At 41.6% G+C, this 23,813-nt stretch overlaps 1 protein-coding gene across 2 annotated transcripts in view; it reads right to left on the bottom strand.

Moving 5' to 3' along the window:
• The window catches only part of LOC143319033 (protein phosphatase 1 regulatory subunit 29-like), a 249,560-nt gene that overhangs the window by 113,992 nt on the left and 111,755 nt on the right, over positions 1-23,813 (bottom strand). For both annotated transcript variants that reach the window (XM_076727591.1, XM_076727592.1), the window contains exon 3: positions 18,365-18,443. The gene's annotated coding sequence lies outside the window, so the exon portion shown is untranslated. The remainder of the gene's footprint in view (positions 1-18,364; positions 18,444-23,813) is intronic.

Genomic DNA, 23,813 nt, shown 5'->3' with positions numbered 1-23,813 from the left:
ACTTGGCCAGTGATACTGATGGAGAAAAAACATGCAGAGAGCACGACGGCAAGGGGAAGCGCGACAGTGACAGGAAGAGACGGGCATTTTTTAGGCTTCTCTAAAATCATGGTGTAACATTTAAGAATATTTCGGAAATGTGACTCAGCGCATATTTCCATCAGCTCCCTTCATGTGAACATAATCAAGAGGATGCGATTAAAATTACATAATTACCTGAGGCAGAAGTTACTATGTTGCTTGAGGGCATTTAATTGCTGGTGCACGTTGCATGAAGGGGAACACACACCAGAGGAAATGATGCGTCAAAATCTCTTGACTTCACTGTAAACCTGCATAGCGGCTGGTTGATACACACAGGATATACTGCTATTCTATTTCTTAGCACTGACACAAAATCAACGCTTCAGAAATGAGCCAATTTTATCACATTTCTGTTCTGACCTCGTCGCTGCCAACAAAAAAACAATAGCAGGACAGTATCATGATTGGGTATGAAAGGGACATCCTCGAAAAGAGCCAGTCGTTCAGAAACGAGATTCCACAAAAAGAGGAAGCAGGTATCACAATGTCAAGGTGTGTTTGAACAGCCCGTTTCCATTAGTCTTACCCTCTTTTTCGACATGCCATCTCAGCGAAGCACCCAAGCTTTTTTTCTCACATATTGTCTTTTTTATTCGCAGGTTTATGAATGAAAGAAAAACAGGACGAGACAAAAAGTGAGTGGGAAAACAGAAGGTGTCAGCGAGATGGACAGAGGGAGCAAGTGGCAAAGGAAAGGGGGTTTCCGAAGCTCTTCGACCATTTGGATAAGTACTTCTGACAGAGTGTAATGGCCTCTTTACACCTCAACCCTTTTGATTTAGGGTTTTGCTCTTCTTTGGCCGGCAAGACATGGCAAGACAAAGGAGAAGCAGGTATTGTAATGTCAAGGTGTCTTTGAACAATCTGTTCTGCTCAGCCTTTATCTTACGTTCTGTTTTTCAATATGCCAACTTTTCTGCTTCAGCCAAGCATTGAAACTTCGCTAAAATACATTTTCCCATATTCCTTTTTTTTATGTGCAAACTCAAAATGTGCAGCGGCAGATAACAGGTAGGTGCAAAGGTACATAAAGAAGGAAAGCGAACGAGGCTGTGAGAAATAGCAAGTTTGGAATCAGAGAGTCAGAGAACGGAGCAAAGCAAAGAGCCAGTGACAAAGAAAAAGACAGAAGGGAGGGAGAGGGACGGGGACTGAGACTATCGTGGCAAAACAATGAAACAGTAATGAGTCAAGACCTGACCTCTAGGAGTCACATTTAGCGACAGAATGACACAAGAAACTCCATGTGTGGATTAAATATTAAAGCAGCAGGGAGATGAAGCCCTGTAACTCTCTCTACTGCTGCCTCTCCCTCCCTCCCTCTCGCCTCCACTTCTTTATCTCTCCTTCCCTCACTCTTTTTCATCCAGGAAGGTGATGCACGACAGAGAGGGAGAGAGAAGATAAGGGGTAAAGTGAGGAATGACAAGAGCAGAGGAGAGCGCTGGAGAGAAAGGGGATGAGAAGTCTGTGCTGCTTTTTGGCAGCTTCAATGTTTGATGTAGCAGAGTCATTAAAAGTGGCCGAGTCATCCCAACTCCATGTGGGAGTCCATTACACCAGATTGGCTTATAGTGGGAATAGAACTCCTTTTTACTGGCCCTGCCTCTCTCTCTCTCTCTCTCTCTCTCTCTCTCTCTCTGTCTCTCTCTCTCTGTACACTCCCTCCCCCCCTCGCTCTGCTCCTTTCTCCTTTGTGAACCCTTGCAACTTAAAAAGGGAATGATCTTTAATTAGCAAGGTGATAGTCATGCAGAAGGGTGGTGGGGCTGACTGAACATGTAAGGCATTGTTGGAGGGTAAGACAAGACTTCCTCTGCTGTCACTCAAGACTGAGAGATGTCAGGAGGGTGAAAGAGAAACAAAGAAGGACACAGAGTTGAAGAAGAAGAAGAAGAAGAAGAAGAAGAAGAAGAAGAAGAAAGAAGGCCGAGAGACTCTTGGGGCTTATCACTCCTACAGGCTTCAGATGCATGTTATCACATGAAAGCAGGCCTCGAGCACCATACTAACACATCACTGACACATGTACAGTAACACACACAGGCGTGCACGCAGTGATGAAAGGCTGTAGCCCTGGCTGTCTGCATCTACATCTCCAAGCAGTTGTCCTACACATACTGTAGGCGCTACATTTGTATTCCAAATGCACTCACATGGTTATACACAAACACTGAAGAAAGAAGTAAGGACCCTATAAAATGTCCTGTTTTTTTTTTTTTTTTTTAAGCAAGCTCTTCAAACTAAGGAAAAAAATAGGTCACTGCATTTGATAATGATGACTCAGACTGTGGTTAAAAGGGTATAGTGATATTCTCTTTGAAGAAAGAATGGTCAGCATGGCTGACCAGGATGTCTTGACTGATAGTCCCTAGTATGAGTCAACCTCCAAGAACTCTGGATCCTACATTTCCCATAACTTGATAGCATCATTCACTGGACCCGCCCTGCCTGGTAAACATCCTCTCCTTTCAAACTCCACACCTCCAGCTTGCAACGCAGGCATTTTTCTTCTATGAGATCAAGCTGACATAATGTTGATCTATTTCTTGCAGTCTTTGGAGACTTTGGCCGTTTTCAGAGCTGCAGTTTGCCCACTTTCTTTCAAATCAGGAAATATTGGATAGTTGTTGCATTCAGTCCTCGCACAACAATTGTTCCTCAGATGGTGCATCAGGTGAACTTGATTACATTATCTTTATTCATCAGGCAGTGAGTGAGGGTCGACTGTGTTGTGACTGCAAACGAAGAGCTCCAGGGTTCGAGTGGAGGCAAGCTGAGACCACCCTCTTGAGGCAATCAGCCCACCTGCTTGGCTTCGTATCCAAGTGTGATTGCTGTGCTCACACACGGCCAAAAGAACCAACCCTCCAGGATTTGAAACGACTGGTCCAAACAAGCAAAGTGTGAATACCCCCTTTACTGTGTTTCAGAGCCACTGAGGGCATTATACAACTCTGTATAACTCTACAACTCTCTGTCTGCTGACCCACTCATCCATCCTTGACCTCCTTTCTATGAGGTCTTGTGGCACAGTGTCACACGACTCGTACCTTTGGCATTTAGCGACAGCAGCCTTTTATTCATATGGCTACACCTACACGGAGTCACATGCTAGGAGACAAACACTGGTTGTTTTCTGTGTCTGAAGAAACAACCACCGTCGTCATTTTCTGGTGAGGAAGGTCTCTTCAAAAATATCCTCCATCTCACAGTCTAAAACTCAAAGTGGCTCTCACAAAGAAACCAAATAACATGAGTATTTGCATATATATGTGTGGCTGCTGCATTGCTGGTTTACACTGTGATGAATGTAGTTAAAGGACTCGAGCATCATCTAAACATCGCTCCCTCATTAACCTCATGGTTCCAGCTCTATTAAGATGGAGGGAATCCATTAAGCCCAGCTTGGCTCCACACACACACACACACACACACACACACGCACACACACACACACACACACACAGAATTACATGAACAACACAGATGCATAGTCATACAGACGCATTTCTGAGCAGGAGGAACCGTGCTGGGAATGCAAACGCAGACAAACAAACACACAAACATTAACACTAACACATACTCCACCACACAGAACTGACGTCCCCATTCGAAGCACAGACATTTACGGCCACGCACAGATTCACAAAAACACATAAGTCGACCACAAATAGTCTGGCCTACAATCAGACATTCACATTTTCATAGCCCCCCCACCCACCCACCCAACACACACACACACACACACACACACACACACAGTCACTTCATGAATCCCCACAGCTGAATTAGAACACATTTAAAAGGCATCATTTGTGTCCAATGGAAACACATGGATTATATCCAGTGATACCACTGGGAGCTCTGTATTTAACATCTCTATCACTTTGTCACTCCCGCACACACACACTCATGCCCACATGTAGTGGTGCCTATGGGAGCTCTGTATGCAACATCCTTATTACCTCGCAGCGGTATTATGCCGTTCTGCACACGCCGCACTGTTTAATCCGGTTAGGCGTGTCGCGGCTGAGGTTTCTAAGTAAACAGCAAGTTTAAACGGCCACATAAAGGCCTTACTAAAACAAGGATTAGGCATTTTTAACCATTTACAGGATTACGGGTGTTATTGAACGCAGCGCTCCCTGAAGCTACAAAGCCACTGGGGGGTTTGGTTCCCCTACTGTTTGTAATTGAATGCTAAGCTATCGCTCAGAGTGTGTCGTTATAGCGCTACTGAATATACTGTACTTCGATGGCAATTATACTGTGGTCGTAGGAAGTGAGGTCTCTCGGAGAGATCATGCAGCTTTTTGGATGGCAATCCTTCAGAAACATGCAGCTCTCTGCATCTGTTGTTCATTCTTGACCCACCATCATTGTTGTTTACTGCATCTGTGCATCTGCATCTGCTCTGCTGTAAGACATGTCTGCTGACCCTGGATCAAGTCGGATATACTGAATTAGATCCCTGGGAGGCCACCTTGATTACCACACCCCACATTCTAGCACACCATGTAGTCTCTTGGTGACAAAACACCACAAATGTCAAAAAGGATTAGCAAATGATCGCATGCTGTTTATTTATGTCTTTCAAATCATTCCAACTTTTTTGCAAACAGGGTTGCGTTGAGTATATTCGGTATAGATCCTGTTTAGGAGCCTGATAGAAAAATATTTCCAGGAACACATTTCTGTTCTGTTTGTCAAAGCGATGTTTCGTTTTCATGTCCTGAAACAGAGTCTCAGCTCACTAAAAAACTGACAAGATATTTCCAAATGATACTGATTAGCCCCTGGTCCGTCCTCTCTGGATCTGGCTAATGCGTCACCGAAAGGATTAGCTTTAACTGGCAGGCAGCTCTCCAGTGAGAATGAAGCAGTAGTGCCCTCCCTTTGTAGTGTTATCCAATAGTAAAGGTGTCATTAGTAAATTAGCAGCGTGGCTGATTGATATTGTAATAGGCTAATCAATACCACTGCATTCCCTTCTGGTTACTGATGCATAGACTGCAGCACCTGCCAAGTCCCCTTCTCTCTCTCCACCTCCTGCTCACTCTCTCTCTCTCTACTTACTTTTTATTAAGCTATTTCTCATTTTGCTGACTACATTACTGTCGTATCGCTCCTACAGTGCCCCTGCTCTGATGCTGTCACCCTCAGGGCTCCAAATCCTTTGAGTTTAAACTAAAGTATATTTACCTCTATAAAACTGATAAAACAAACACAAAAGATAAAAAGTCCTTCGGGCTTTATTAAAACATCTCACCTCATACAAAAGACGCCATGAATGGTAGACAGCTAAATCATCAAAACACTTCCAAACACAGGGAAGGACACAGAACACATTATAAAAGACAAATGAGTGAAATAAAGAGCTAATGTAGAAAATAGAAAGCCCGAGCACGAAAACCGCAGTGACTGGCTCCTGTTTTTTTTGTTTTTGTTTTTTTTTTTTTAAACTGGCTGGGTGCATTTAATCTGACTCCTGTGTTTTACAACTTTGTTTTGTGTACGCCACAAATGGAACGAAACTGAACTGGACAACATTTCACTGCACGGGAAAGATATTTCTATGATGTTCATGTTTTCTTTCAGTGCCAGTGCACAAAGCGTATTAGGCGGAAAGTACCAACATGTACTACAAATATTCACTCCCGTATGATAGACAAATTAAAACACACGCTTCCTATTTTGGTGCAATCTCCAGCCATCTCTGGGGACTCGCAGGTCCCAGTTTACCTTTGTTCCATTGGGACCATGCAAATGTGCTCAGTCGGCGAAAAGAAACGCTGACGTGTTTCATCTCTACAACCAGATTACAGACTGAAGTGCTGCTCTCATACACTGTTCACCATTTGGAATCTCTCTGATCGATATCCAGTTACTATCTGCATCAGACCCGTGACATCTTGTTCTTTTTCCAGGGTTGCATGTGGGGAAATTTCATGGGACAGAAATGTAATGCGACAGTAAATTAAGGGTGTGGAGGCTGGGGTGGATGTGCTTATAAAGCAAAACTTTTAATTGAAATATTAAAGCTCATCTATTATAGACCCGTCACTAGTCGTTTTTTCGCGTTTTTAATTTTCCTTAACCAACATATTTATTCCTTTTAGTTCTTGTTGTGAGTCAAGATCCTTTCCTTAACCTTAGCGATTCCGTGGTTGTATGTCTATGAAGACAGCCACTCATTCAAGCCAGGTACTGTATATCAATAAGTGCCAGGCAAGGGCAACTGGACTTGCTTTAAATTCATGAGGATGGTTGGCCTTTCTCCTAAAAGCCTTACAAAGTTCTTAGTGAAGAAGCCTGGCTGAAGAGGAATCCTTGAACTGAATAAGCCTTTTGGATGAGATGCATAATGTCTTTAAGATACTAAAATGCTGTTGCACTTGACTTGGCACTTCTTGACGTACCATAGTTGCAATGCACACTATTATAGAAAGAAGTCATTTTAAAAACGACTGAAAGTAAATGATAGAAAATTGACCTGAATGTTAAATACATGACTGGATGTAAACTAGTGTTAAATAGAGCATCAACATTTCTGCCTGGCAATAGGGTTAAATACAGCAAATAAACTTCACAACAAAATAAAATCATGGAAGGGAGAGTCCACAGTCAAATATGCTAATATGACAGAGGTCACCTGACCAAAGCAATACCAGACTTACATGTGTGGTGTATGCAGTTTATATGGGAATGAAGTGAAGCGAAGCCGAATCAGCAGCAAAACAACCGCCCTTTAAAAAGGCTCCGTCAGGCTTTTGTGCTTGTGAGGTCACATTTGGACTGCAGAGGGGATCACTTATTATTCTGTATGTATAGCTGATTATCTAATAACAAACATAACATTACAGCCGAAAGTGTCAGGTGTTGTATTGCTGCTGTCTACATCATCACATTTTGAGTTTCACCTTGACAAGCTTCATACTTCAGTTACTGTACATGCAGATGTATTAGCACAGATATAAGGAGTTCACCTTATGTGATCTTTTCTAATGCCTAAACGTTATCCTTTTTTTTAATAAAATCTCAGGGGAGGCAATGAATCCCACGCTCACTGATGTTTTATATTGCTGGTATAAGACAACCGGCTTTGAGCTCCTTCATATTCAAAGCGTTTTATTGCTTTCTAACCCTGTGATTGTTACTAATGCTGCACATCTGAGGCTTCTGCAACCCTCTCAGTCACACAACCCTTATTTATGTCCCCGTGTTCTCTCCTCTTATATGCTAAACATTATATCTGTATAAATATGGAACTTTCCTTTGCCTGGGATAAATAGTGCTTTTCTTTTTTTTTTTTTTGTACATTGCACAAAGATAACAATATCTGACATGTGATGCTTTCGTTTGACGCATACAGTGAGGGAAGAGCAGATATCGTTTATATAAATAGTCTACGGGTTCAAGATGTAAATGAGCTACAGAGGCACACAGAGGCTCTTATAGAGAACAGGGAGGGGGCATTTCCAGCCTCAAGTCCTCTCCAGATGAGCGACTTGTGTAGAAAAGATAACAGGAATAACAAAAGCTCGCTGTGGCAACCGTATCGTATATATAACAGCAGTGCATGCGATGAATATTAGGCACCGCTATCTTGAAATAGAATACATACATAGATATCAGGAAGATATATGCGACCATATTGTATGTGGCTTTGTGAGACATGAATGTACAGGGGACGACAAAGTAGGGAAGAGGAGGAGGAGGAGGAACTTGAAGAACCACCCACAGAGACAGATTTCACAGCAGCGGCTTACTTGCAAAGTTTCACTTACAGCTGCAGTCACATGTTCGCACATCACGTAACCAACGTCCCACACAACATACACACACTCGCAAATAAACACACAAAGGCCATTTCCAGTAAATGTCTGCTCAGGCTTGGTGGCGTACACACCCGTCTTCCCTGCTCTGCTATCATCACCTCCACACACACACACACACACACACACACACACACACACACACACACACACACACAACAAACAGCCGGCATCCTTTAACTCCATTATGATGAATTACCAGCAGGCCATTTGAGAGACATAATCTTTTCTTACAACATAATCAGATAAACATCAAAACATTCCATTCAATTTACTCTAATGTCCTAAACTAGACAGCTGTCACATAAAATATTCAACTCAGCCAGTGTTTTTTAAATTGTTTTTATTGCATCTCAGGCTGTGATTAGGATAGTTACCATGCACTCACATTGTATTCATATTGAAAGTATGATGCCTCGTCATGCCTCATGAGCACCACTTCAGCTAAAGTGAGAATGGTTGAGATTCTAAAGGCAGGGACACGTTTCCAACCAGCTCACATGTTTGTTTGTTTCTGCCTCCCGCTGGACTGTTTCTACTGCATTTATGCATGAATGTCATTATGTATAAGTGGAGTGACGTCAGTGCGGAGGGTGCAATAATTGAGAATTTTATTATTCGATTTTGATTGTTGGGCTCATGATTTCATTCGGAAACAGTTCCCAAGCTGTTTTCAGTTATATATGTGCATGTGTCTGGATGATAAAATGCTTTACATTCATGTCAAGGCTTCATTGGTGTTAATTAACATGTTCTATGTAAATGCAGTTACAGTTAAAGCCCCTTCACACACACACAGGTTTTTCAGTTACATTGCTTGATTTGATCTGCTTAGGTGGAAATTCAACAGCTATACTAGAAATTATGCAACATCACCACAATCAATAAGAAAGATAAATTATATAAACGGTCCAACCTGAAGGATATCATTAATACCAGCAAAGGTTTGGACAGAAATCAATTTATTTTAATGGAAAAGGCGTGTTCGGTGGACTAAATACGTTCAGTGAGAGTTAAACTTTAGTGAACTGCGATTTGCACCTCTAACTGATTGCAAACCATAGTGAAAGCGTTGATCATTAAAGGAAGTGATAGAACAGGAAAAAGGTGTGAGGGAGGCAGTTTTCCTCTTTGTATCCATTTTGCCACAAATAAAACTACACTTTTTATGTCATACCAGGAAAATATCAGGTCCAATAGAATTAACAATGGCGTATTGTTAAATCAAGACATATGGACTTATCATAGTAGGAAAAGCATGTGTGGCAGTGAGCCAGCATGCACTGTAAGGACCCTGAAAATGAAGCAGCTGAATGGAATTTAACCATCATTAATTTATTATCTACACCTGTTCTAATGTGGCATGCTAAAATGTCTTCCAGTAAAGAGGCCTATGCCACGGCGTAACAACATGAAATACAGTCCGAATGTTATTAATCACGCCTGTGCTTTTCCTGTAGCGACATGCCAAACGTCTCCTGGGAAATAGGTATGTCCCAGTGTTCCACTTCATGGAATAACTTAACCATAACAGGAGCGGACAATCAAGCTCAGTCTTTACACACCCCCACAGTCCAGACATGTAATCATGCCTAATCCACATGTTCACAGGTATTTTCTAAAAACAGGGTTTTTCCTCTTTCAGAAACCTGAAAAAAAAAATAAAATAAAAAATAATAATATCAGTGGGCTACCTGCAACTAGAGCTCTTATCCTACTATGCCATGACCCACCCTCGAGCAAAACCAGACATGTTGGTGGAGGGGTCTACGTCATGGGGGTGTTGGAATATATAGAAGTAGTGCATTCCTCAATAAAAGTGGAAGCTCAACAGTACATGTATGTGTAAACATGTAAAAAGTCCAAGGTTAGCAACTGTATTACTTGCTTGCTGTTGCACAAAATCGTCCCAAGTAAACAAAGGAGATAACGGTGCAAGTTCTGTTGTCACATGCCACAAACTCTGTCTTCCCTGTCTAAATGTCGACGCTGCAAACAGAGTCTCTGAATATCTTCACCACTGAAGGACTTTTCCAGAGACTCAGTTTTCAGTGACCTACAATTAAAAGTGCATTTGTGTCTGGATGAAAGGCTGAAAAAAGCATAGAAAAATCTACATTTCAGAAAATCCCCCTGTACATCAGGACACCTGTAGGAGTGAACCATCATTCCCACAGACATCCAAGTGCAGAAGACATTTTATATATTATGAAAGAAAAATCTAACAATGAGACTCACAGATAAGACCTCCTAACATTCTACATTTCAAGAGAATGTCAAAGCAACCGCTGGTCTCCTGGCATCTCTCAAATGTCAATCCCAAACACAGGTCAAAGTAATATGCACCAATCAGAGAGTCTCCTGCGTCCAGGTACTGACACTCTTCCCCACACACTGACATTGTCACCATGATTCTGAAAATATCTGTTTCGCTTCAGAATGTGACCTGTGTGTCATGGTGACCTGATTTACAGTGAGAGAGGGCATACGGTAAGCTTTAATAAAACACACCTCTGATGGATGACCGTATCAATGGCTGCGACTGAGCTGGCGTGGCCTCTTTAACTTTGAGGTTTTATGGGGATTATTTGGCTATACTAGAAAAATCAATTTGATAAAATCACTTTTTCTTTACAGGATTTTAATTTTCCATTTTCTAAAGCAGCGGCAGCGGTGTTCTTGCTGTGGCGGCGCATAGAAAAATCCAATCTGAGTATTGCTGCGCAACATGAGCCTTAAAAAACATTCTATCTTCCTCCCAGCGGTGGTGAAAACACACTGTTATTATGCCCAATTTACTGCATTTTCTACAATCCCCCTGTTAAGAGAGGAGTAGGGTTGCGTTACGTAACTTTGCAACACTTTTCAGCAGCTTTTGACTTCACACGCTCCTCAATCCCCCTCGCTTCTCGCTCCTCCGCTCTCTTCTCATCCCTTTATCCCCTCTGCCTCGCTCTCTGTGTCCCTCACGGTTGCTCTCTATCTCTGGCTCTTCCCAGTCATCCTGAGCCTCTCTCTGCCTCCCTCTCTCCCTTCCTCCTTCCTCCTCTACCATGGCTTCACGCCTCATCGCGGCCACAAATCTTTCACGGCTCTGCTCTTCCCTGACTTTTCTCGACTGTCTCTCCCTGCGCACCCTGGTTTCGTTGAATCGGCTTCATCTCCCCCCCCCTCTCTAATCTCCATCTAGCCTCCCTTCTCTCCTCTGTGTGTTTCAGACGTCACACACTATAGGCTGTATAAATTTTCCCCAACGATGAGAGGGAGGACAGAACAGAGAGTCCGCCCCACCGCTGTCTTCTCTAACTCATTTATTTCTTTTTCCTCCCTTCATCTCTAGCTGCCATGTTAAACTCTAGTCTTTTTTATGACCAAGCTGTAGCAGCTGGCAAACCAATCTTATCCCTGTGTGCTTGCGACATAGAACTACACATGTAGTCTTTCAGTCAGTACATTACATTAAAGTGCTTCTGCTGGCGTTGATTAAACCCCTAAAAACTCATCTCAGTTCATCAAAATTACATAGAGTTTTTTTCCATCTAAAAAAATCTCTTCATGCCTTTAAATTGCTGACAAGTGTTTTTACAGCTGCCTTCATTAAGCATGCTCAGATGTATAAACATGCAAATAGTTACCGCCTCTTTCTCCACCCGCCCCTCCGTCGCTGGCCAGCAGCGCGAGCGTTCAACTCTGCTCATCAATCACACAAACCTCTGCTTGTTTTCTGCTTTGCTTGGTACGGTGTGCTGTACAACGGCAGGTGGAAGTACTTCAGCCATACATGTTCATATCAGAACCCAATCCTGAAGAAGAAGAGCGTGCAGGGTCGCTTATCATAAATGTAACAGTAATAGATAACATGAGCTTTCAGTTTGACTACGTTATTGTGATATGAAAAGTCCCACCCCTCTAGTTGACGGGATTGGTTCTTTAGGTACGTGACGTATCAAGCTCTGCTGTCTGAATCTATGTTTTTGAGAGCATCATTGGTCAAGCTGTCACTGTCTCAGCCATGGCTTTGACTGCTTATTTCACTCCTGCTATGTCTTGTACCATATTGAAAACATCCCATGGACAAACTTGATTTTCATTGATTTTGATTTTCAGAAACTTGATTTTCATTCGAGCAGGTCTTTAAGTGTTTCCCTTGTTTCTGCTCGAGGGCACTTCCACAGGGATGGATTGTTGTCTGCTGCAGGAGTTGAACAGTACACAATAAAAGCTACTGTATGTTCAGCTGATGAGATTTCCATTTTAATAGACTTCACGGTCTTCAAGAGCAAATTCAGTAATTGAAAGCAAAGTGCTTGAAGCTCCAGTTTTAAAACTGGCTAAAACCATTTCCTGGTAAAAATCATTTTGTCGAACTCTGCATTTTATTGGCCGATACATAATTAGTACAAAAGCAGAAGCTGTTAAAATGTACTTCAGCTATAAATCTTCACAGCTACTTTATTTGCCTGTAATTCTCTTTATGAAAATGAGTTTTGATGACAAACTCTCCTTTCTTTATTGGTTGGCAGAGACTGCTGTGATGCACTACAAAATCTATTTACGCTCAACACATCCTCATACCCAAATGACAGAAGAGGTCAATGACTCCCAAAATGACACATATCACCGCTGGACAGCACCTGCTACAGACCTTCATCCTCACGTCATTAACATTGTGAAACACTTGCAGTTTGGTTTGGTTTAGGCACCAAAACTATTTGGTTAAGTGTTGGGTAATAATGTAATAATGATGACTTTCAGCTTCACACGGGACTTGAACAGTAGTCTCCTGGTCAAAGTCCTGTGTTTGTTTGACCCATCCATCCACCCCACCTTCCTCCATATGCAGACTTTCTTGCTCTTTATACTACATGACCTCACTTCAGCCACTAGAGGTCACAACCTCACAATAAATGTAATTATAGCTCGCATTAACCTGCTTCCACGGTCAACCTATACAGCCATTTTTCTGGTGAGGACGGGCTGTTATGCTGACATAATCTCGATTTTAATGTGGCCTGCTATTAGAGACGAAACTATCTTTTATCGTGTTACTGTTGCATCGTATAAAATGCTAACTAATTGTCTCTGTTTGATTTGACGTTCTCACTTCCTCTTTTTAAAAGCTCCACACTTACACACCACCTCTTTCTTTCCCCCTCAGTCTCGTCTTTCTTTGAGGGCTGGTTATATTATGTGCCAGGGTTTGTCAGCTCTTTGATTGCCTTCACCCTCTCTTCAGTCTTCCCCATCTCTCTCAATCCTTTTTTCCATTTCCCTGAACATTTGGAAAGCATCAGTCCCATCACATCTCCTCACTTCCTCCACTCGTTTGCTCTGATTCCCCAAGCTACACATCAGATACTCGGCCAGTCATCTTTCCCTATCTTCCCTTCCTCCTCTGAACCCATCCATCCCTTCCTCTCTGAGGGGACTGTGCCGCACTCATACACCACCGACCACAGCAGAAATAGATTTTGAGGGTCCGCTTGGCATTTCATATGTGCTCAAACTTTGATGTCTGCTTTTCCTAAAACCACTTTATACCTCCTCATTATCTCTTTGCTCATTGCTTCTTAGCACGATAACTCAAAAACAAATTTTTATGCAATTTAACGCCATTTAGTGGCACACATTTTAGAACAAGGACACACTGATGTTTTTAAAAGATCCCCTCCAGGCATGTTTTCAGGCATATAAAGATCCTCTGCTTTGATTTAATAATTTTTGTCGTGTATGATTTTTCCACAATTATATTGCTACAAATTCTTAAAATTAAACCTGCTCCTTCTCCCTCATTGAAAAATCCGGATTATTCTAAATATGCAAATATTGTTCATTTCAAAAGTTTAACTGCAGGGCACAAGACGTCTCGTACTTCATTAAAAGTCTGTTCTCAGAGTGTGTGCACTGCAGGCTTCAGGTTTCCACATCACAGCTGTGTAAATTGCATGTTGGACCATGACTGGCTTCCAAGTGGGTTCTTAACAACTTTTGGATTATTCAGTGGTCAGATAATTAGGTGTGTGCCAGTCCTTAAATTATGTTAATTGTGTTTAATATGTCACTATGTAAGAGGCTCATATGCCCAACACAACACCAGTCATGCAAGCATCCTTCTTCTTTGCTGCATTTATAGTTTTTATGTAATGAAGTATAAATTACATCACTTATCGCTTATTCCCTGACAGTAACGAGAGAAGCTAAATTTTCTGCATTCAATAGTTTCCCTCCTTTTTTCTTTGTGCCAAGAAACAATATGTTTTGTCATGGATGCAGGTCCAGTATTTTTTTTTTTAAAAAAAGCAATTCACAGCATGTCATTTCTGATTTTTAATGACCTACTCCACTTTTCTTGAATGGAATCAACTTCACACATACACACACATACATGTTGTGTTTTTTATCACTTGTGGGGAAATTACATAGACTTGCATTCATTTCCTGGAGCCTTATCCTAACCCTAACCATAACCACTATTTGCCTATTCGTAACCCTATACCTAACATAACCTTACCTAACCCGTAAACCTATCCTCAGTCTTCACCCTAAAATTTAATGATTTACATTAAGGGGACCGGCATTTTGTCCCCATAAGGCAGGTGAGTCCCCACAGTGTGACTGTGTAAACAGATTTTTGTCCCCACAACATGATAAATACCTGGACATCCACACACACACACACACACACACACACACACACACACACACACACACACACAGACACACACACACAAAAGTTGTGAAGCAGGCTGTTCTTTCTTTATCTGTCAAATATACCTCAATTTATTTAGAAATCATATTGTAACTGTGCACTGTGTTGCTCTCTTATGGGAAAAATTATGTCTTGGTATTGAAAGATATTTGTGACATCTCTACAATAAACTAAAACTATCATGAAATATTTTAAAATAAGGGGGCTCGGATGTCAGTTTCTGTTGACAGCGACAACCTTTCCTGAATGTAAAAATCAGATATCTCTTTGTGGTACTTTGTTGCTGAATTTATTTTCTCTTTAAAAAAACTCCACACCCAATACACAGATCACATCCACTGCTTCTCCTGCTTTTCCCGATCAAGCTCAAACTGGCCTCGCTCCTTCCTTTTCCCTCCTTTATTTTTCTTCTTTTCTCCATCTCTTTTTGACACAACTGCTTTGAATGAGGCAGCCCCCTCAACTTCATTAACCAAGACGTCCTGTTGGAAATCATTTACACTTCAAAGTGATGGAAGGAGAGGGCAAGAGACGCAGACAGGGGAAGATAAAGGCAAAACTACAGAAGAGAGCTCGAGAGGAGGAGTTTGTGAGACAAAAGAAGTTAGAAAACAGGAGGAGAGTGTGGGAGAGACAGAGTGATGATCTTAGGGAGGTCAAAAATTCATAGGAGACTGGAAAAAAAGGGAAAAGGGAAGCAGTGCAGAGAGCATGGCAGCGATGGAGGAGGGTGGATGGAGAGAATGGAACAGAAAAAAGTGAAAGTAAGAAATGGTGTAAATTGGCTGGAGGAGAGGAGGGATGGATGAGCGACATAATGGGGGAACTAGTGAAACCATAAGTCTCCAGAGTAGTAATGGTCAGGAACACCCCTGCTCAAACCAAACCGAAAATCTTACCCAAGGAGAATTAAGCTGCACTAGTTCATAGATTTAAGATGTGACCAGTGGCTTTTAGGCTTGATATCTGCCTCACATGTATCTTGACAGATAAACTTCTATTTTTATCAATACGGTCAGCATGTCACTTGAGCTTTATGCACCTATTTGTGACCTGAAGCAGTTTCACATGCCTAACTTTGGTGATCGTATGTTAGGCGCTCCCAAAATGCAGGACATCTCCACCAGTGACTGCTCCTATATGTATCCTGAAGACACTGACGGAGCACTGAAGCTGCTGCTTTAGCAATGTCACCTGTGTAGACATGGTATGCTAATAAGATAATGCTGTTAATCATTTGTTGTAGCATGACCATCACTGGTCATGTGATTCATCTGAGTGCCTGAACACACACCTACTGGCTACCTTACGTGTCTGTACCGGTGACATTTTGAACAAAACTTTAGCTGCTGCTGCTGCTGCTACTTAGATGAAGATCATTTGTATATGTTTAGTATTATTATTTGAATGTGCATTTTAGCTGAATTGTGTGCTAAGAAGAAGACAGAAGATTTTGTCTGCAAAGGGCAAATGAAGAAGCTTTGCAAAAATGTCACTGTATTTCTCGCACAAAATGAAGCCCACAATTCTTTTCTTATTGGAAGTCAACGTTGTACAATGAGATCAATGGATGACTCATCATATGTATGAAGCTTTTATTTAAGTTTGTGAGAATATTGCAGTACAAAGCAGGCCATGGAAGTGTGCTGTTAACAGTGTCGTGTTGTGATCTTATCTGGTTTTCTAAGTGCAGAAATGGCAGGCTGTTGTAAAGGGGCCTTTATCACTATAAACCAGGGGTGGGGAACCTTTTTCCTATCAAGGGCCATTCCAATTTTTACAACACCCTCCAAGGGCCATACTAAATTATTGAACACATACATCACACTAACCTTTAATGCGATGGCTGGAGCTGCTTCTCTGTGGCGGGGGCATCTGATGTCAGGTGGAAATTGAACATGATGCTACTTGCAGCTGGTTTTCCAGGGCTGGGCCAGTCAGTCTCAAGCAGAACAGTCTTTGCAAAAGTCAATTTTTAGAGATGCAAACTTCAGCATAGGTCTCCAGACAGGGGAAATCCTCAGGGTGTGTTGAAGCCTTGAGCGAGTCGTTGCTTTGCTGCTCCGTGATTTGATGTTGTTGGTTATCAGGGACATCAGCTAGTCTCAAGTTAAATGGTGTAGCAAATATGTTCAGTTCCTTTGGTCCACTTATCATGTCCTGAAACTCTCCAAATGCCTGAAGGACTTTTCACACTCACCAGCACATTCAGATGTCACAGGGGACTTTTGTTCATGCAGAGTAGGAAAATGCGGTGGTTCCTCTTTCCAGTTGCACTTGTTGCAGCTTTAATTTCACTTCAAATTATTTCACATTTGAAAGCAGAGAGCTGAGAAGCTGGCTGGGTCCTTGGAGCTTGACATTCACCGCTGAGAGGTACTTGGTAATGTCCAACATTAAGGCACACAGCCACATCAAGTTTTCCATCATCTCCATGATTCCTTTGAGACAAACTGACAATTTGGAATAATTTCAGTTTGTCTGGTGCTAGCAACGCCACAGCAGCAACAAGACACTCCTTCACAAATTCTCCTTCAGAATGAGGTTTCAGCTTCTTAGCCATTAGCTCGCTCACCACAGAACTCTTGTGAAAGCTGCTTGTTGGGCATCCAAACTCCTCCAAATCCAGGTGCATTTGTCCTTGCAGCTCATTTCTGTTTAGCATGTTTCAAGCTGTAATAATGCTTGAGATTAAAGTTTTCATCAGTGAGAAGTTAGTCCCTACAGACTAACTTTGGCAAACTGGCTTGCCTTTTACTTCATCAAAAAACGAACATTTCTTCTGCATCTGCTTTACTTTTCTTGACAGTGGCCATGATGCATGACAGGAATTATCTCACGGGTGAGATCAAACGATCTCATGGGCTGCATATGGCCCAGAGGTCAGACGTCCCCGACACTTGCTCTAAATTAAAAAGTGAAGATCTGTAGTATCACCAAATTTGCTTTGGATAATTATCAGGCTTTTGCCAGCGGATAATATCAAGACTGTCACTCCCCTACAGCACACAGGACATTCTGTATCTGTGGGGGGTTGATAGGTTTGTTGATTAATTCCAGGTATCAGTAATAACTTGCCAGCGGGCTAAATATTTGACTTTAAAACACCATTGTTGTATACTCTGCTCTGGCAAAAAGAACTTTTTGCCTATTAGGAGTTGTTCATTGTTTGTCTTATGAATTTTATTTTATTCCAACATGACTTCAAAATGTCAAGCTGCGTCACATCCAACACTTGGTTTCCCCAACTCCAACCACGATCCCGACCCTGACTTGACAGGGCTTCCATATGTGGCTCAGACCCTGCAAACTTTGGGCTCAACTCAGGCCTGTCGACCAGCTTACTTTTCCTGGTGTAAAAATGTGAAAGTATCGTTTATGTAAATTACAGGCCACTGTACCTCAAAATGACCACTAACTAATACTGACTGCCAAAATTGACTTAATGCCACTTTAATAACCATTTCCTCTTTGGCTAAACTACATTCAGCAGGAGCTCTCACAGTTCGTGGTATAATAATTACAGACCCAGGCAGCAATTTAGTGAGTGTTGTCCAAATTATGAAGCAAAATTTCACTTTGATTACTCATTTTTAAACACTCTGCCGTGATTGAGAAAGTTGAGCTAAACAAATGTTTCCTTTGATGTAAAGATCAAATATCTCTTTGTGTTGCATTTCTTTCAATACTAAACCAAGAAAGTCTGTGCGAATGTGTGTGTTTATGAGCTTACCTGTGTGCACACAATCACCGGGGTATAACCGCATTTGGTGACACCTGCGCTGACCACCAGCAAAACAAGTAGTGCGCACCTGCAGCAAAAAAGAAGAAAACAATCGTTGGAGAGATGGGAACTGAAATAGATTAGAAGCTCTGCTGAATAAATGGGCCTTCAGTTTGGACATAAATACTGAGACACTGTCTACAAAAGAATGGCCTGCTCATTCATCACAAAACTAAGAGCTTAAAAGTTTGACTTTAGACTTTATGTTCACATACTGCACAATGATGTACATTTTCTGCCTCCTTCACAGATTGGAAAGGAGGAGGACTGCAGATGTACACAGGGAAGATGGATGGTTGAATGTCAGCCATCCTCTGTTGGGGTTATCTGAGGTGGCAGCTGAAAAGGCTGACCAGGAAAACTGGTTTCAGACTTCAAGTCCTAAATCTCAGTCACAGTCCAACTTTCTGTTTATAAAACAACCCAATTACTCAAATGGAATTAATACTGTGTAAGATTTGCTTACACCAGGGGTATTCAACTAAAATTCAAAGAGGTCCAGTTAGAGAAAATTTCCTAAAGCAAAGGTCCGGAACATCATAATGTCATAACGTTATGATTTGTGTGATATATATACTGAAGTAGCCTAGTAGTTGTATCAACATCTGCATGTAATCAACATCTGATCAAATAAAGAAAGTACAATTCAAAAACATTTCGACAGTATTTATTGTCACTTAACATTAAACCAGGCAGATTTGAATTTAAAAATGAAATAGAGAAAATAAAATGTTTTTGGAAAAATTGTGCATTATAAAAGAAAGTGTTTAATTTTAGAAAAAGTAAAAGTGAAGCAACAGCTTGAATATTCCTTTTTCTTTGTTAACTTTCACATCTTAACAGTCTCAACTAATTTGAAAATAACAGCTGAACAGTTATACAGTTTCTCTTTCTTTCCCTCTTTTCCCACTCTCCACACTTTTTGTTGTTCAGTGAGAGAACTGAGCTCGAGCTTGTCCTGCCAGGATTTTAAACCTGGGCTGGAATGGTGTCAAGGCCATCCTCATACACACGTGCAGGTGCTCATTGGTGAGCCTGGAACGATATTTAGTTTTAATTATGTTCATCGTGGAGAAAGCTGCCTCTCGCCCTGTATCGCTTCTTTCTTTTTCTATCTTTCTAACTTTCTAATTTTCTATCGTCTCTCCGTTCGCTTCTCACTCCTCATCTGACTGCAGTCAGAGTTGCTATGTTTATCGTCCGCAATGCAGAGATGCGACTGGCTGGGTAGCATCACGTGGGATGGCTTAACTCGCATGCAATTGGTTTGTGCGTTTCCTGAGCCGCTAAACCGGTGCCGTAAAGACTAGAAAAGTTGCGCCGGTTAAAATATAAGTGTCCCGTCAAAATTTGAAATCCCTTAATAATTTACTGGTTATAGGTCCGGGTCCGTATAGGACGATGTCTGGGTCCGGACTCGGACCGCGGTCCGCCTGTTAGTGACCCCTGGCTTACACTAACCATTTCGCCACATTATCAATGACTGATAGCTCAATACTGATATTAATATGTTCTGATAGTTGATTAAAACACCGACAGGGTTTCCACTGCTCCAGAGAACATAATTAATTTAATGTTCATGCAAGCAACAACAGCAGTTTATTTGGAATAATAAAGACGGGGAAGTTGTTAAATTGAGCGTCTTTATTACTGTACTTTGGGCCACTGTCCAACTGGCCTGAGGTTGAATAACAGCTGGCAACCTTTAAGGCAGTATACAGAAAGGAATAAGAACCTGCATCACTCCTCCTCAACTCCAGCGGACCTGCTCATTAGCTAATGATTGAAAGCTGTGGTTGCACTGGGCAGCTCCTATGGGTATTGCACACATTTGGTTTTACGGGAAAGTGTTTCCACGTTGATTGAAAACTTGCATCTTTCTGTTCACGAGTGCTTCAGGAGAAACTAAATCATTAGAAAATGTTTGGGCTTTAGTGAAATTCTTACGCCGTTATCTCTTTAGTGCTGTTCATCTGGGCCAACGAGGACAATGTGTGAAAACATTGCTACAGATTCTGTTCATGTCTCTTATCAAAAAAAAGCACAGTGATAGTTTCTCGATAAAAAGAAATTAATGCTGACATCAGATAGCGAGTAATTCTTTACGCTCAGAAAGCCTAAAAGAGCAGAGTCAACTGAGGGTAATCTAAAATCTTGACTGCTGCTGATTTTCATCTGCTTCCTCTTGTGTTCTTAGCTGGTTTCAACATCCTGTGGAACTGCACCTGTAAGTCAATCATGCTTAACTTGAGTTACAAGAAATGAAATCAGATTGAGTTTGACTCCCCCTCACTGTGAAAATGTCAAAGCAGGCAGGATGGCAGGTTAACAAACCTCTGTCTAATAAATGAGTGACTTGTGAGTCCATGTGACCTTTGTTTACAGACCTTGTGATAATGGCTGAGCTCCACAGAACCAAAGCGTCACAGTGCCGGGACTGTGGGCAGAGTTCTCACTCCATCGATCTAAATTCTAGACATTAAACGACATCTGCTGTTCGTGCCAACCTGAATAGACAGCTTGAGTGGCAACAAAGCATAATGTCACATGTACCAGCAGCAGGTAAGTGCACACCCGAGACATCCTGGTAAGCATTTATTTAGCGATTTGAAGGTCAATGGATGTCTAGGGTACATATGACTGTTATTTGAGCAGCATTTAATGACTATTTTTCACTGCATAGTTGGCATTTACTTCAATGAAACATATTCATTGAAATGATGTTGAAATAATAACAAAACAATAAAAGTTAGAAGTAAACTAGACGTCTAAAAAAAACATGTTTCAGTCATATTTAACCCATTTATAATCTGCATGCAACCATGGTTATGTTGGTTGCATAATTCCCCCAACAGTCAATCTATTTATCATGCTGTTGAAATGATGTTTCACTGTTTCTAGTTCTTCCTAAAATCAACTCAAAATACACAAAAAATGGCAGCTTGAGCCGAACTCCCTGCTGGTCATCAGCTGGAAAAGACTTAACATTTCATCCTTTTTTGTTTAGTTCATTTCAAAGATTCATTGTCACTGATAATTTTGTTTTATTAGTGACATTAGTGATTGCATCACCTTTCACAACACCTTGAAGTTAAAATACCGCTTCTGAGTGTCCCGAGTTAAGCTGTGGTTTGAACTTTTTCCTTCAGTTCAGTACTAAACCAGGCATTCATAAGCAGTGTTTGTGAAGTTAAAAGCTCAACAAGCAACAAAAGTATCCTATCATGGTTGTTTACCAAGAACTCAGCTCATTTGGTTAAAACCACTTTGATTTGGTAAACTCTGTTCAGCTTGAGGATGCGGTGTAAAAGAAGTGCACTGAAGACTGCAGTTGGGAATCAGGAACATCGCTGAACACAACACACAAAAAAACACTACAAAAGTGAACTTTTCCACTCTGGATTGGGCTGAACAAAACTGAGTGTGATGAAAACTTTAGGGTTGGGTCCTTTTTTATGAATTCGTCATGACTTGGAGCGTTCTTAGTATCAGTCCGCCTTCTTATCACTCGTCTGTGTAATTTGTCCCATTAGGATTCTGTTGCTGTAATCCTCAACCATCGTCACAGGTGGATGCTTCCTTCCACTTTTCATCCAGAAACAAGATAAGAAGTTTGGGAGCGCCTCATCTCTATTTTCAAACACTCTCCTGGCTCTTAAGTGCTCAGTGAACAATCAAGATTCACCGCTGATAGCGTCGCCCCGGCCCGGATTTATCTTGATTGCCATCCAAAAGCTTGTTTTTCTAATGGGAGGTGGAATTAATTTCCATCCCCCCATGGAGCACAGCAGAGTGAAGCAAAGCAGGTTGGTTGGCTAAGGATAGAAAAAAATAAAAAAATCTTCTGTGACTGAGGTGGGGGGGGGGGGGGGGGGGGGGTAGACGGTGACAGGAAGAGAGAACCAGAGAGAGTAAAAGGGAGACATAAGACAACAGAAAGCGATTTAGATGGAGAGATTATAGGGTAACAATCAGAGCGGCAGGAAGAGAGAGGAGCTTCTTTAAATTGTGTTTTACTTATTTTTCTTGTTCCCTCTCTTTGGCTTTGTCCCTTTGCTGTGAGGAATGTTGTGTCTTCCTGCATGACTCTCCCTTCAAACCCTTCACATAAAGACTCTTTTGATCATATCTGACAGAACAGCTTTCCCTCCACCTCTGCCTCTGCCATCATCTCTCTCTCTCTCTCTCAAATGCTTCTCAATGTCTCTGTCTCATTAAACATTTTTTCCCAGCTCAACTTTTTAGCACTTTTCTCCACACATTACTCTGTTTCTCGCCAATTTACTGTCTCTCCACCTGTTCCCCCCCTTCATTCCATCTTGCTTTTGTCTCACGTTGCCTTTTCCTCCATCTCCCTCACACAGTCTCTCTTTCTCTGTCTGTCTCTTTCTGTCAGTTCAATTTGATTCGATTCACTTTGCTCTATTGAAGTGAATGTTTGATGAAAGGTAGTGCTAAAGTAGACCATTGAAATAAGGAAATAACGAACTGGTTCATTTCAAGTATAATTTTAACCTTCATGACTGTGCCTTTGTGTTTGTGTGTGTAAGCATGTGTATTACTCACGATGTGGGGACACAAACCTGTTTACACAGTCACGCTGTGGGGACTCGTCTTCTTTATGACACAATGCATGCCCCCATAATGTAAGTCATTGAAATCCAGTATGAAGACTTGGATCAAGGTTAGAGTTAGGCAAGTAGTGGTTATGGTTAAAGTGAGGGTAAGGCTCCAGGAAAAGCACTTACACAGACTTACACTGTGTAATATTACCCAAAAATGACCTAAGTCAATGTGTGTGTGTGTGTGTGTGTGTGTGTGTGTGTGTGTGCGTGTAGATCTGTCTTTAGCAGTGGCTGTCAGTGTCTCAATGTGCACTGGATTTATTTCATTCTGTTCTGATGGACTGACATGGCAGGACAACCCACAAGATTATCCAAATTCAAATTCAGAAAGACATTAACAGATGACTAATACAGAAATTAACCTAAAATTAGTGTCGAATCATTTGTCATCTCAGTGTCTGATCAGATCAGCCCAGTCCTTGTTTTTCTCGTCTGTCTATTTAATATTACCTCCCCATCCTCCCCTAATGTCATCTGTGTCCCTGCCTCTCTATATCTCATGTTGATTCTATTTGAGAGGCATTACGATAGTTTGTATTTGAAGCATTAATAGATAAAAACATGCAATAGCAAGTACAGACCTTAAAGACCTTAAAGACCCCCGACAGGGGTTAAAGACCTTTTTAAGGTCAGTACACATGAACTCGACAGCTCAACTCCAGACAGAGAAGGACACTGATCGTAAACGAGTTTGCTAAATGACAATGTCCTTCACGATTGCAGACCTTTTGAAAATAGTTTCTAGTCACAATATCTGTGCGTGGCAGCTACGT

The sequence above is a fragment of the Chaetodon auriga genome, chromosome 4 (genome assembly GCF_051107435.1).
Source record: "Chaetodon auriga isolate fChaAug3 chromosome 4, fChaAug3.hap1, whole genome shotgun sequence".
NCBI lineage: Eukaryota > Metazoa > Chordata > Actinopteri > Chaetodontiformes > Chaetodontidae > Chaetodon > Chaetodon auriga.
This window is presented reverse-complemented; position numbering and strand designations above follow the sequence as displayed.